This window comes from Rhinopithecus roxellana, chromosome 17, assembly GCF_007565055.1.
Source record: "Rhinopithecus roxellana isolate Shanxi Qingling chromosome 17, ASM756505v1, whole genome shotgun sequence".
In the NCBI taxonomy this organism is placed as follows: domain Eukaryota; kingdom Metazoa; phylum Chordata; class Mammalia; order Primates; family Cercopithecidae; genus Rhinopithecus; species Rhinopithecus roxellana.
This window is the reverse complement of record NC_044565.1, coordinates 9,856,716-9,869,523: the sequence shown is the minus strand read 5'-3', so window position 1 is coordinate 9,869,523 and position 12,808 is coordinate 9,856,716.

The window sequence follows — 12,808 nt, the reverse complement described above, 5'->3', positions numbered from 1 at the left end:
GAGCTAATATCTAGAAGTATTCCAAAGTAAGGGCAATTCATTCTTCATAGAGCACATATACTTCGTGATCCTTGGCTCCTGCCCAAGAATGACCAAGTAATAATAAAGTTCACTACTTTGATATGGAGCTGCTGCTTCCAGAAGGACAGAGTCAGTATTTCCAGCTGTCAATGCAGAGACTGTATTATTATTATTGTTATTAATTATTATTATAAGACAAGAAAGGAGCACTAAAGACTTTATTCAGCTCTTGTCTGTTTCCTTTTTTAAACTTTTGAGTTTTGCTCACAGGAGGTGAAAAGAAGCACTTAAAACAGTTGAGTTTAAAAATCAACTTGAGTTAATTTGATCCCTAATTTTTCTGAAGAGCCTTAAAAATTTTTAATATAATTCCTATAAGTGTTTGATTCTTAAAATTGTTTATATATGAAAAAAAACTATGAACGAGAGAACTCTCAGATTTTATTCTAATTTTTTTCTACATGTAAACTACCTTATCTAAGTTAAAAGTAAATAAGTTATTCCACTTTGTTTTCTTGTTATATTCATTCAAACTCTTATGTCAACTGTAGCTTCTACTACAGCTTAAATAGAATCCCCAATTCCATCCCTAGAAACTTATTGGGGTCTTCACTTTCCATCTCTCAAGTAAAGCAGGTTTTTTTTGTAATGTCTAGAAGGCCATTCAAAGAGTAGAAAAAATTTACTAACCTCCCATGCAAGCTATGGTTTCATGGAGACCTACTTTTAAGACTTTTAAGACAGAGATTCCTTTCCTCAAGGGTGTGAATTCAAAGGGAACCTAAGAGACACAGAACACTCAGGAAGAAAACAGACACATGCCTTCACTTTGTGCAGTTGGTGGGTGTGGTGGATTCTGCAGAGATATTAACAAGCACAGAGGAGAAGCCCCTCATTTAATCCCACAGCTGTGTGGATAGTTTCATAGGATTTCGGAAAACCTTTTCCAGGAAAAAGTAAAGACCAGAAATGAAACATTTGGAAACAGGTTCAGATGAGACAGATCTAGAACAGGGTCTGAAGATTCAGAAAAGTTCAACATGGAAACAACGCTGTTTCTTTCAAGTTTGGAGAGAGAGATTCTCAGAAGCAGAAGATACACATTCACGGAGCCTACATTCCCTGTGCTCTCTCCCTGTGTTCCAGAATATTTATCCATGAATCTATGCTCCAGTGAGGGACACTTTCAGTTAGTGAGACATTGCAGACAGATTCAATCCTAGGTACCTGAGAGCCAGGAATTCATTCACAGGAATCCATTGCAGCTCCCGTGGTGGGTGACTTGGTCTTAATTCTCACTGAAGGACAAACTCTCACCTTTAATTGAAAAGAAGGTTCATTGAGACTCAGGTCGGGAACAGGCCTCTGTGTGTCTCAGCCTCATCCACAACAGTGTGGATTTGCACTATCTGGACTAATACAGTCTGTAGAACAAAGTCTACATGATGCGCAACAGTGATCTATAAATGAGAATGCTGTGTTGTTTCTTTCAAAACTGTAGGCTTATTTCTCAATGGCCTTGTGAAACTCAGATTTTGAAATGTAATGGTTTTAAAAACAGCCCAAATAAGAATATTTTTAACATTTCAGAAAATACGACTCTACATGTCCAGAAAATCTCACCCACATCTGCTATCAATAGGTAAGATAAGTCCATTTATGAAAACCCTAAACTTAATACTGACCTCTGTAGCTCTCTTATGCAGAAACTTCCCACTGTGCTGCTGTGTGGCATCCCCTAGATGCATACTCCTTCTCCAGTGTCCTGCCCATTTTGAGAAACAACCCTGGCACCTTATTCTCTGGGCTACCTCCTGCTGTGAGGGACTTCTCGCTGCAAACCTGTCAAAGCTTCACCCAATAGAGGTCGTGTATGTTTCTGCCCTCTGTGGTCATCTCTTTTTCCTTGGTCAGCCAACAAATCCCTCAACCCCATACAAACAGGATCACAGTATCCACCTCATAAACACTGACTCCCGGTAATGAACACAAACAATTCCACTTCCAAGACTCTCTTCCCAAATCATATAAGTAATATAGTTCCTTTCAATTATATGGATCCCAAACTAATGGCATCAGGAAAAGGAGACACAGCCACACTAAATCCCGCCTGTAGAAGTCCTTACTCACTCAGGTGACCATGGTTCAGATTAGAGACATGCAGAGGCCTGCTCCCCACCTGGGTCAAATGGACACTGTTCTGACACCTTCTTACCTGTGTCCACTGTGGAGTGACCAGCTTTGTCTGCTGTTGTGAAAACCTTGGTATAATGTGTCAACAGACAAGAGAGGGAAGTTTATGTTCAGAATTATTAATATTGTTCTTTAAGTCTACAGGTAAAATAGGGTATTTTCAAAACCCTTTTCTGACTAAAAAAAGATTTGTACAGATTTTTATATTTTCTGAATATGTAAGGTGACAAATCATGAGATTTTTGTTAAAATCCCGGTGGTAGCCTTCTTAATGGTTCATTCATTCTCATAGAAAATAGCAATGCTGTATTAAATTCAAACAATCTTAATACTATGTAAAAACAATATTTTCAAGAATTGGCTTATAGTAAAAGAAAACAAGACAATTTTTTCCTGTTAATCACTTTCTTGCAATTCAAATTTTTGTATTAGATAATGGATGAAACTGATTATTAACACCTTTTCAGAATAATTATTTAAAACTAGCAAGAAAATGGATGATTTTGTTCTATTTTAGTTAGGCTGTTTATGTTTTATCTCGCTTTATTCTATTCCTTCAGCTTCTGATGTTTCTAACTTCTTTTCACTATCATGATTAAGAGTCTGTCCTTTTCAACACTCAGAAGCAGATCACAATTTGTTGACATCATAAGAAAAAAAAGTGAAGTACACAAAATTTGCAAAATGTAATAAGAGAAAAGAGTAAAGAAAATTTTAACAGTGAAATATAAGCTTTTATTCCAATCCTACCTCGTAGCTACAGTTTGATGTTGTCACCCCACATTATTTCCATGGAGTTCAACATTTGAAGCTCAATATCATTTTTACTCAGTTATCTTTTCTGATCTTATTAAAAATGAGATTTTGGTAGATTCCCCTGAAGATATTCCAACCAAGCTTTCTTCTGGAATCTTACCTAGAATTACATTTATTTGTTTTCTTGGGCAATTCAGTATGACTTTGTGTTAAATTACACAAGGTTACATACCTCTACAAGTTAATCCTTCATTGTTCCTAGATTTTTTTTTTTTTTCCAGAAATGTGACTGTCCTTGTGAAAGTATTTATTGTTGGCACTATTTTTCAGGAGCTGTGCAATGGAATATGAAGCACATCACTGAGAAATAAAGAATAGTGTGGTTGTTTTTCTGATTAATGATCAGCTGTGTGGTAGATTCACATCCCTAAACTGTGAGCAATTTTACATAAACTCAAGAAAATATCAGTTGCAGGTACAGGTTACCCGGAGACATAAAACTGGGAATGCAGTTCTTGCTCTTCCTACATGGAGAATTTCCTTGTGAACTGTTGACTCGTGGCTGTGGTTTTGTCACTTCCAAGCTGGGGGAGGCTCATGTCTCACTCAGAGTTGACAAGAACCTGGAAGCCCTGACGGGACCTGATTCCACATTACCAGGGAGACTGCATGGGAACTTTGTAACGCCATTTGGAAAAAAACATCATGCAAAGTTATTTCTTATTTGTTCTGTATCATTAACCTAGAAGATTCTTCCCTTAAGAGAGTCCTCTGGGCCAGGCACGGTGGCTCACATCTGTAATTCCAGCACTTTAGAAGGCCAAGGCAGGCAGATATCCTGAGGTCAGGAGTTCAAGACCAGCCTGGCCAACATGGTGAAACCCCATCTGTACTAAAAAAAAAAACAAAAAAAAACCAAACAAACAAACAAAAAAAAATCCCTCTGGTTAACCTTGCATATGTGAGATGATTATGATGGGATAGATCTCAGATTGAACAACTGGTCACCAGGATTTTTATATTCACTGCCTGAGGCATAAAATTTTGTCTCTCTTTCCTTTTCCTTACACTGGGCTCTTAGCTCTTAATGTAGAGGCTCACGTCATTCTCTGTGAGGCCCTTGGACAGAGAGCTCTTATGCGGTTCACTCACCAGGTGCCAGGGCAGGGCAGATTCCAGTATTTGAGCTGAACATTCTTGAACAGTTATCCTGGAAACAGCAGGTACCAGAGAGCCCTTGAACTGGAGGCAGCTCCAGGCCACCTTTTATTTGCAGGCTCTCAGTCCAACAGTGCTAGTGGGGATGGAGCTGTTTCCTTCTCTAGATTGACTGGCAGGAAGTCAAGCCAGATGGCATTCGCCTCCCAGAGATGCATCCTGGACACACATTTCCACATGGTCTGGGTTCTGGTGCCTTCTTACAGTCATGCCCTACACAGTGCATCCCTACAAAAGGTCCCAACTTTCCCCTTCAGATCCTTCTTCCCTTGATTGTGGGTAGACTTCACTGAATCTCTCTCTGTTTTGTTCCAAGGAACATTTTATATCACATTGTTCACAGAAGAGACATTCCCCCTGCCCCATCAACCTTTTCCACCCCACTGCACCCACCATGGGCTGTCTGGTATCTGCTGTTTCTAGTATTTGCATACTGTCCCCTAGGGAGGACCTTCCCTTGTGAGTCTGAGATAAAAGCTCAGCTCCAACCTTGCCTTGACTGATCAGGACTCCTCAGGTCACCTTCTCACAATGAGGCTCCCTGCTCAGCTCCTGGGGCTGCTGGTGCTCTGGCTCCCTGGTAAGGACTGAAGGAGATAAGGGAGGAGAATTGGGTGGGAGGTGAGCTCTGTGGGCTCCATAGCTTCACATGTTTATTCCAATAATATGACAGAGTCACATGGTCCATGCTCCAGGGAATGGAATTCATGTGTGTCTGATGAGTAATCAGGATTCACCTCCAGGGAACGATGACCAGTGCTCTGATTCAGAACTTGAAAATAAAGAGTTCCCTGCTGGCTAGTAAATAATGGGTTTATTTTAGAAAGTCTACTTTTCAAGATATAAATAAAAACTTTAAAAATGTTAATGTAAATCAATATCACAAGAGAAATTCTGAAAGTTGCTCATAATGATCTATATAACCTTGCATTTCTCTGTTATTATTTCAGGGACCAGTGGGGATATTGTGATGACCCAGACTCCACTCTCCCTGCCCGTCACCCCTGGAGAGCCGGCCTCCATCTCCTGCAGGTCTAGTCAGAGCCTCTTGGATAGTGATGATGGATACACCTATTTGGATTGGTACCTGCAGAAACCAGGCCAGTCTCCACAGCTCTTGATCTATGAGGTTTCCAACCGGGCCTCTGGAGTCTCAGACAGGTTCAGTGGCAGTGGGTCAGGCACTGATTTCACACTGAAAATCAGCCGGGTGGAGGCTGAGGATGTTGGGGTTTATTACTGCATGCAAAGTATAGAGTATCCTCCCACAGTGGTACAGCCTCAAACAGAAACCTCCCTGCTGGGTTGGCCCAGCTGCCCACATGCACTGCTTGTCTGGGGGAGCAGCTGAGCAGAGTTTCTGAGTCTCCAGAACAGAAGGCTGTTGGAGATGTCAGCGCAGGGTTTGCTGCTGAGTACGTTGGTCCCTGAGAAGTTCAATAGCACCTCAGATCCCAAATGTTAAATCCCCACCAGCTGCCACAGCCTGGGGAAGGCATAAGGAGGAGAATTCATGGGGGCCATGTGCCCTGGGAACAACCAACTATGATGAAGGGAGAGTGAATGAAAGCTCACATCCTCACCCTCCCTGTCTTGCCCACATTTGTCAGGTATGTGCAACTGTCAGAATAACCAGACCATGAATGCAGTTTAGTGACAACACAAGTAGAACATACATGGGAAATGACCAGCTTGGGGTTTATTTCATACACGATGGCACTTAGTCATGTTGGGGAACTCATAGTCTCCCATCTCCCTAATTCTGCTCTCTGACTCGCACTAAACCCTCCTCTCCAGTGTCTTACAGGAGAAAGCACTGTGCACAAGCTGTCAGCGGGGGAGTATGGCTAAGGACACTGAGTAAAAATCTTTGATGTTGGATTATTCAAATAGACTTTGTAAACTCATGGCAGGTATGAGATCCTAATGTGAAAAACTGATTACTCCTAGTTATTATTTGGCAAGTGAAAAGCAGGTTTTCACAATTCCAAAAGTGGCCTTTGAAAATAAACTGCATAAACTCAAAGATGGAAAATATAAAGTTTATTTCAAGTTCAAAAGGAAACATTCAGAATTATGTTAGATTTTTATTTCTCTTCCAAATTCTAAAAATGTTGAAAGTATTTAGGCTAAGTACTATTTTAAAGTGGAAATTTATTATTGTATTTTCATAAGAAAAGGTTTCAAAGGATACAGAAATGCATTCTTTTCACATGGTTACATCATTACCTGAAAAGGAATCTGAATTCTCTATTTCAGTTGTAAATGCATGGAGCATCTATGCTTTTCATAGATTTTATTAAATATAGTGTTCTAAATGATATTGAACCTCATAATTTGTCTTGTGAGCTAAATGTCATAACACCATGTGATAGACACAAAATAATGACTGAATCAACAGAAGAAGATCCGCTTCAGGCTAAGGGTATAAAGTCACTTGAGATGATTGTTTATTCCAAGATAACAGATTCCATGGTAAGTGCAATTAAAATTCCAAAGTTCCATTTCTGTTCGGTTTAAAAATTGTATGGCAATATTTATATAGATATCAATCACACTGGAGCCCTCAAATGAAAATAAAAGTGGTGCAGCATATTTTTTAAACATAGCAATAAATGCATCATTGAGCTTAAAAGGCATTACACAGAATGCAGTTAAAGAACACAAAGTGTGGCGGGGCATGGTGGCTCACGCCTATAATCCCAACACTTTGGAAGGCTGAGGCAGGTGAATTCCTTGAGGTCAGGAGTTCAAGACCAGCCTGGCCAACATAGTGAAACTCTGTCTCTACTAAAAATACAAAAATCAGCCAGGCATGGTGGCATGTGCCTGTAATCCCAGCTGTTAGAGAGGCTGAGGCAGGAGAATGGTTTGAACATAGGAGGCGGAAGTTGCAGTGAGCTGAGATCATTCCACTTCACTCCAGCCTCATCAACAGAGCAAAACTCTGTCTTACAAAAAAAAAAGTTGGTGGCGGGGGGAACACAAACTGTAAGTAGTATGACCCAGAGCTAAGAAATGCTATTGTCATCTTTAGCCCTCATGTGATTGACAGCATCTAAGGACCTTGAATTTCTTCTTTGCTGTGAGACACGAGATTAGTCCCAACCCATTCAAGATGGTTAGATATATTTAACAAACAAACAAACTAACAAACAAACAACTTATATAACACTGATGTAACAAAGGGCTACACTCTCCAAACAAAACGGTGAAAGGTAAATAATCCCCTAAACCTGAGAGAAGATACGAGGAGAATCAAAATTGGCTGGTACAAAGAAGCCTCTAGTTGCAGTTGACCAAATGTGACAAGGTTTCTGTGTCTGTGCCATGGCAGTGCAGCGGTAGGCAGGTGTCCTTGGTGGTGTTGGTGACCTACTCCATGAGGTCACTCAGATGAGCAGGAGGCACGACCACCCTTAGCACACAGCTTCCCTCCTTCCTCACAGTTGCTGCCCCCACGCCCATCCTCAGCAGCATGAGTGGAACAGAGTGAAGGGAAAGCTGTTTTCTTCTAAAGATCAAAAATCTTGAACTTGCAAATGGAAATAAATGTTATTTTTGCTCCAAGTACACATTTGAGAAATCTTCCATTGAGTGGACCTGTGGATAAACCCACATTTTTTGGTTGTTTTAACCTGAAAATGTATTTACATGATTCTTAGAAATAATTTTTGAGTCTAAAATTATATTTTAGCAGCTTATTTCAAGTTCTTATTAATCATTTGATAATTAGTTTTAAAATGTCATTGATTAAAAAAAAATCTGTTTCTCTAACTGTCCTCCACCGAAAGTAGTTTGTCTTTTTAACCTCATCAGACTCCTTTTAAGCTCTTACACTGATCTTTTTTGTTTTTTTTGCAGATTCTGTACATTAAATCAATTTATTATTTATGATCAATTTATTTATGTATTTTGGTTACCACAAGTAGAAAAAGCCTATAAGTTGCTATACCAGAAACCAGCCTCTAGATGGCAAACAAACCACACACTTCCCAAAAGACAGCCAAGTTCTTAGACACCCTGGGAAAGGAAGAGGGCTAGTGTCCCATTAACAACTTGGAGCCCCCAAGGCAAGAATGGCCTGGAACATCTGGAACATCTGGGAGGAGACACCAGGCTGTGGAGTTGTGGGGAATCTGCTCTGTGCTCTGAGACTGAAAGCCCAGACTTGCCTCTTACCACTGCCATGACTGTGTCCCCATCTGCTGTGAAGTGAATGGTGTCTTCTAAATTCATGCTGAAGCCCTAATTGCTGAAAACTGTAAGACATGGAATGTGGGGATTATGTGCATCTTCCTGACACCACCATGATGCTCAGGAAGGAGACTTCTGGTTTCCTGTTAGGATTCTTGTTCAAAGCAAGATTTTGCCTCTTCTGCACAATTTCTTTTCCTGATTGTTTCTCTCTTTGACAGAAGATGGCCCAGGTGCTTCACTATTGAGTTTCAACCTCTTACCCAAAGCCCTCAGTCTAGTGTTGCTCTTTTCCTTCATGCTATTTTTGTTTGTTTATTTTCTTGTAATCATCTTAGCAATAAAATAATCACTTTTTTATTCTTAGCTATTAAAGATGTTATCTTAGTTAATTACAGTGGTTCCCTTCAGAATAATAAATGGTCTTTTAAGATGATGGTAAGAGATCCAAATGTATGTGCTTGGGAAGTTGCAAGAAGCTCTACCTAGCACGGATGCCAGTGCCTCTCCCAGAGTGCCCCATGCAGCTGGCCCCACAGAGTCCCTCTGTGCTGTCATATCACCTGCTGCCTTATGTGAATGAGATATTCTGGTTAGAATCCTGGTGGATGCTATTTGAGCCAGTGCCCACACAACTCCCATGAAAACTGAGACCACAGGCCCCTGAAGACAATCACAGGTCTCTAGACTCACAGTTCATGACTGTCCTCTGCAGACACAGCTTCTCCCTATATGACTGAGGGTTGCCATTGGCTGTGTCCTTCCTTGTTCATGACAACAGGAAACAGAGCAGGTCTGTAAGCAGCCCTGCAAGCCAGGTTCTGTGCAAGCCCTCCTGTGTGGGTGCCTCTTACGTGGACACAGGGGCGTAAACCAAAAATGGACCTCTAAGCACCCTAGCCAATTGAATGAACTCCTCTTCTCAGCCAAAAATACACCAAAATCAACCTAAAATACACGTACCATCCATGATGGGAATGGATGTTCAGATATGCCTTAATATATCCTCCTCCCTTTAAAATTCAGGCACAACTGACCAGCTTTTAATATTAAAACAGAGACCTTGAGACTGACAAAGCAAATTCTTTGTAGCAATAAGATACCAACCTGACAGATACCAAGCCCTAGGAGTGTGGGGGTTCAGTCAGGCTGGTGGGAATAGTTATAATAGCCACAAACCGTCTTGGAAGGCCTAAGAGTTCGCATGACTTCAGTAATAGATCTGGCCGAAGGCAGCCTAGTTCCTTTACCGTTGGTTAGATGGACTGAAGAAGATACAAAGGAATGTGGGTGAGTTTATCTAACTAGCTTGTTTACTCATGTGTTCCTAAGAATAACCTTTGATCAACCATGGGTACTTAATTACTCTCTACTTGGCAACCATGTTAATTATCCACAGGTGTGTTGACTCAAAGCTTTTGTCATTAATCTGTGCCAAATAAATGGAGGCAGGGGCAGCTAGCCAGCATGCTTGGCTGCTACAAGTCTCTCTGTCCATAGCCGGCCTCCTTGGCCAGCTCCTTCACTGAAATCTTGGTGTTCAAATACGTTATTAATCTATCGTTCAGCTGAAGTACGCAGGACGGACCCCAACATATGAGAAACCAAAGTATTTTCCCCAAGATATTTTTATTTAATGTATTTTTAAATGCCTCTGCAAAACTGTTTCTTGTGGGAAAAATCTATATACTGTAGAGAATCCTACCCCTTTACAAGTCTCTTTCCTGACCAAGAGACAGTTAACTAAGAGTCTGGCACCTTTTAAGTCTGCTAAGAAACAATTACAATCTATCCTCTCTGAAGCCTGCTGCCTGAAGGCTTCATCTGGATGATAAAACCTTGGCTCCACAATTCTTTTTCTTAACCCAGAAACTCCTTTTTGTTGATCACAGGTCATTAGATAAACTCTTTCAACCACCTATGGAATCTTTGAATTCACCTATGACCTGGAAACCCCCAACACACCGCCTCCTTTGGGCTGTCCTGCCTTTCCATATCAAACCAATGTACAGCTTACACATACTGATTGATATCTTATGTCTCCCTAAAACGTGTAAAACCAAGCTGTAGCCTGACCACCTTGGGCACACATTCTCAAGACATCCTGAGGTTGTTTCACTGATATGTCTTTAACTTTGACCAAATATATTTCTAAATTGATTGAGACTTGTCTGAGATACTTGTTGGTTACAGGTGTCACTGGATACACTGAGGGAAGTGAAGAGATTTACGACCTTGAGAAAAGGAGGAAGCCAGGATGTGGGGGGAGAGAGAGAGAGAGAGAGAGCGTGCAAGCTTGTGATATTTGTACAGGACTAGCACTAAGACCTGGTTGTGTAACGGTGTAGTACTGAGTATTATTCCCAAATAATGAGGTTTCATTCCAAGGAGCCTATGCATGTGTCTTACCTGGGAAAAGGGCTTTTTCAGGTGTAAATTAAGGAGCTTGAAATAGGGCCATGATCTTAGGTTAATCACGTGGACCCTAAATGCGATCACAATGTCCTGAGAAAAAAAGAGGTAGAGAGACACTTACCATAGACTGAAGAGGAGAAGGCAATGTGAACACAGAGACAGAGATTGCAGTGATGTGTCCACAGCCAAGGAGAATGGAAGCCACCAGAAGATGGAAGAGCTAAGTCAGACTCCTCCCTAGAGCTTCTGAAGGAGCCAGACCTGACGACTCCAAGACCTTATACCAGTGAAACTGATTCTGGACTTCTGGTCTCCAGAACTATGAGTGATTCCATTCCTGTTGTTTGAAGCTACCACATTTTTTAGAACTTGTGACAGTAGCTCAAGGACACTAACACAAATGGGGCTCTGGGAAAATACAGGCTAAATGTGCTGTGGTGGTTTGCAATCTCTTACACATAAATAGATTGGTGGAAAATTTTGTGATTGAAGAAATGTACATGAAACCTAGAGTGTACAGAGAGGTATCTGTTAGTCACAAGATAAAGGCTGATAATTTTAGATGAAAATGACTTATGACTAGTAATATCTGACATATTCTGAGTTATTCAAGGATGCATAAAAGGGGTATTAGATACTCTTCTCATGTATGTGTGTGTCTATCTATACATGTATGTGCACTTCATGGTGCGTCAGCTGGTGGAACCCTCAGGACACCCCTTCATATCTTCAGTGCCCCATTTTACACATGAGGAAACTGTTCATGAGAGCACATGGCTGATTTGCATAAAAATCACTTGGTCGGCAGTTATTGAAGCAGAATTTGGAACCTAGGTCTGTCTGACTTTAACTATGTTCCTGCCACAGAGCCACATTCATTCCATAGAGGAACTCACAACCTAAAAAACCAGAGAAGAGACAAAGCCAGAAGTGCAGCACGGAGTTCTTAACACAAGCTCACCATGACCTCTGGTCCTCATCACGCTGACACAGCTTAAACTCAGATCCTTCTGCAGTTTTGTCTACAAAGGATAATTTTCTCAAAGCCTTTACAAACACCAAGTACCTTGCCTTCAGATATTGTGGCGGGTTACATCTTGCATGGCCCTGACTACATTTTTCTCCTCTGCCATCCCCATGTCTCTGACTCAGTCCTTACTTCTCAGATTGTGTCTTTTACATCTAATTTAACCTGCAAATATCAAAACAGCAAACCTGCAGTCCCCTTCTCTTCCATGTGTTGTGAGAGATGACCTCAGGCTCTCAGATACCAAGACTGTACAAGACCTAACCCAGAGAGTTACTCAAGAGTCTTTCTACGTAAGAAGAATTCTGGTGCTGGCTCTCTGCAATAAAAAAATAAAAAATTTAAAAATTAAAAATAATAAACAAATAAAATGAAAAATTGTTTTGTGTCTCTTGTTGAAATTGACAGCAAATAACAACAACACAGAACTATTTGGAACAACAGACAATAGTGATACACTCAGGGAACTAAAACACACCCTTTCCCCTAGCATTGGTTTCCTGTTGCTGCTGTATCAAAGTACCAGAACCTTACTGGCTCTACATAACACAAGTGTATTATCTTACATTTCTGGAGGTCAGGAGTCTCAGTGAAATAAAATCCCGTAGAAATAGGGCTCTATTCATTCTGGGGGTTTCAAGAGAGAGAATCCAATATCCAGCTTTCCATCTCTCTGATGTTCCCACATTCCTGGCTCCATGGTCCCTTCCTCCATCACTCCAGCATCGCTCTCCATTGTCCCAGCTCCTCTCTGGCTGTGACACTTCTCCCTCCCTTTTGTAAGGACCCCTGTGATTATGGTCTCACACAGATAGTTCAGGATACTCTCTTGACCTCAAAATTCTTAATCACGTCTGCCAAGTTATTTTTGACATATTCGTAAGTAATAATCATAGATTCCAGATATTAGGACAATGATGTGTTTAGAGGGTGTATTATTAATTCCACAAACAACTCTCATCATCCCCACAATGGTCTTCC